The sequence below is a fragment of the Amblyomma mixtum genome, chromosome 8 (assembly GCF_055824585.1).
Source record: "Amblyomma mixtum isolate Tamu chromosome 8, ASM5582458v1, whole genome shotgun sequence".
Taxonomy (NCBI): Eukaryota; Metazoa; Arthropoda; class Arachnida; order Ixodida; family Ixodidae; genus Amblyomma; species Amblyomma mixtum.
In genome coordinates this window covers 122790838-122794277 of record NC_143019.1, presented here as the reverse complement: position 1 = coordinate 122794277, position 3440 = coordinate 122790838, and positions in this window count along the sequence as shown.

Genomic DNA, 3440 nt, shown 5'->3' with positions numbered 1-3440 from the left:
GTCCCGAAAATGGTACTTCTTGGAGTTCAAAATCAGTCCCACCGATGCGATGCATTGGAGAACAATATGAAGTCTTTCATTGTGCTCTTGGAAAGTCTTGTCGAAAATGATAACATCATCCAGGTAACACATGCAGATTTCCCATTTTAAGCCACGCAGGATCGTGTCCATGAATCGCTCGAACGTTGCGGGGGCTTTGCACAATCCAAATGGCATTACATTAAATTCGTACAAACCATCTGGGGCTACGAAGGCTGTCTTCTCACGGTCGGATGGATGCAGGGGAATTTGCCAGTAATCAGATTGCAAATCTACAGAGGAGTAATATGACGCCGGATACAGACAATCGACTGCGTCGTCAATGCGAAGTAACGGGTATACGTCTTTCTTTGTTAGCACATTCAGACGACGGTAGTCAACGCAGAATCGCCAAGAATTCTCTTTTTTTTCGCACTAGGATCACAGGGGCGGCCCAAGGACTGGAAGATTAGCGGATGACTCCTTTCTGCAGCATTTCGTCCACCTGCTGTTGAATGATCTTGCGCTCTGCCGGGGAGACTCTGTAAGGTTTCTGGCGAATAGGGGGTGCGGTTCCTGTGTTAATTTTATGCTGTATTCGAGAGGCTGGGAAATGACTACCCGATCCCTTAGAGGCAAAGTCGAACACTTGAGCATGACGCGCCAAGATTTCTTGCAGCGTATAGCGTTCACTAGACGGGAGTGATTTGTTGACCATGCGCTCAAGCTCAGCAGAAAATTCAGACTTCCCGGGCGCTGCTCCGCTGACATCAGAAATAGTTTCAATGGCATGGGTCACATGGTTCTCAAATCTTGCGAGTGCTAAACCAGAAGGAAGACGAACAGGCTTCTCTGACACGTTCACAGCCCTGATGAGTGCGCCGCCATCCACTGCCTCGACGACGGAGCGTGGCACCAAAATATATTTTTTGCCCCGTTCGAGACATTTGGCTCGACGACTATTGAGTTCGCGCCCACGAAATGTTGGGATGATTTCACTGGCACAAATTTTGCTGTCATCGCCGGTAGCAGCACATCTTCCTGCAGGGAGAGAACTCCTTCATGAGGCTGGGACATGTCATCTACTAATACGGGGATAATGTTTGGCTTTAAAGAAATTTCGCCGGCACTGAAGTCTAGTGTTGCACCACACTCGCGCAAAAAGTCAACACCCATGATCACGTCATGCGTGGCACGTCTCAACACAACGAAATCTGTTCGGTAGCACTCCTCACCAAGGACAACTGAAGCGTAGCACACGCCAACTGGAACTAAAGTTTCACCCCCAACTCCACAAAACCTACCGAATCTGTCCCACACAAACATAACTTTCTGTCGAAGGCGGTTCTTAAATGAAAGGCTCATAACAGATACAGCGGCACCAGTGTCAACTAAAGCATCCGTTTGAATATTGTCTACACTCACTGACACTTTGTTCTTGAGCATATAGGTATTCGCGATATTGACTGTCCAGCGACCTTACCTCCATCGGTCGCACCGTCTAGTTTCCCAGCGGTGGAGAAACAAAGCGGCGACGTGGGGATTGTGAACGGCCTTGCCGCTGCGGCGGCGAAGTGATGCTGCGATCGGAGACAGGGGAGTCATTGCGTGCAGCGAGTTGGGGAGAAGGAGGCCAATAGAAGGTAGCGGATGGCTGCGCCCACTGGGCGTCATTCCTGAAGCGTGGTGCCCGTTGCACAGGAGGTCGAGAAAATTGGCGACGCGGGCAGAAGCGGGAGATGTGTCCGCTGAACCCACAGCCGTAACATATCGGTGGCTGGCGGCTTTCGTAGCTCACAGCAGGATCCCTTAAAGGCCGAGGAGAGGCGACGGACGCGCGACGAGACGCACCGCGAGGTACTTCATCAGGACGGGATGGAAGCTGCTGGAAGTACGGGTGTGACGTCGGTTGTTGGCTCTGCTCGATACCAGAGTTGTTAAACGGGTCGTTGTTATTTGGCGCAGTCCATGGCGTACGCCGTTCCAATGTTGGCATGGGACTCGAAGCCTGTTGGTAAAGTTCATCAAAACTTGTACGTCGCCGCTGAGCAGCGAACTCCTCACGTACAATCCTCCTGACTATAGAAGCGATGTCTTCTGGCTCGGGGATGTCGATGCTGGCGACGGTTGTCACATTGGAATGGCGGCTCAATTTGGTTACTATCCGGCGTGCTTTAAGCGCCTCAGATGCAAGGCATTGCTTTATGACGTCCTCAACCGTAGCAAGGGTGTTTCGGGAAATCAGGAAGTTGTACACGTCCTCAGCAATCCCTTTGAGAAGGTGTCCTACCTTGTCTTCTTCTAGCATTTGCCGGTTGACCGCGCGACAGAGTGTCAATACTTCCTCGGTGTATTTCCTGCATGTTTCACCGGGTAGTTGAGCTCTTTGGGAAAGTTGATGCTCAGCGAGTTCCTTCCTCGCAAGAGTATTTACGAAGGTCTTCGTGATTTCTTCGACAAACCGGCTCCAGGTCGTACGATTTTCTTCGTGGTTGTCGAACCATGTCAAAGCCGTGCCAGCAAGGAAGAAAACAACGTTGTACAGGCGGGCGCTAGCGTTCCAACGGTTGTACTTACTGCACCTTTCGTAATGTCGGAGCCATTCCTCAACGTCCTCTTCGGTCTCGCCGTGGAATGTGCGCGGATCTCGCTGATGGGTCAAAGTCGTCTCCTCCTCAGCTCGCAGTTCCTGGGTCTGCGTCGCTTGCGTGTTAGCCATTGCAATGAAATCCTCAGGCGATAAGGGAGGCAAACCTGCTACACGGCGGCTGCGACGGGGTACTGGTGAATCCAGGACGTGTTCACCCGGCGCCTAGCACCAAATGTAGCGGATGAAATGGCTTTTATACAGGTGAAGGCTGGACGGAACACAGCTGGCCGGAAACGGCTCAGAGCCCAGATGAGTCTGCGCGCGCCTCCCTCTACTTCCTCCAAGTCCACAGTCAGCCACTACGCGGCGTAACAATATTATTTCGTGCGCACTTTATAAGAAGGTGTAATAGCCTCTCTTTAGAAACGCTATGGATTAGGTTGCAGCAATTACTGTCTAAAAATATTGTTACGGGGCAGGAGGCGTTCACACCACGCAGAACACTGGTGCACTCACGCCGGTCACAACACAAGCACAAGGCGCATCAAATACCAAAACACAGGCCACAGCGCAGGATTCAGAGCCCGAGCACGCGCCAAGCGCCCTCTCACATCGTCTGCCTCATCTTGTACGAGTCGAACCGTATCATGACCCCCGGGCGGAAAAGCACCGTCGCGGTGCAGCTTAGCGAGTGTCAGAAGAAGGTAGGTGGTGGGGCTTAAGGCGCGCCACGTGAACAGTATCGGAGGGGGGAGTACGGGAAGTGCACTTGGGGAAGGCAGGCTCAATCTCGTATGTGAAGGCTGTGACTTGGCGTAGCACACGATACGGG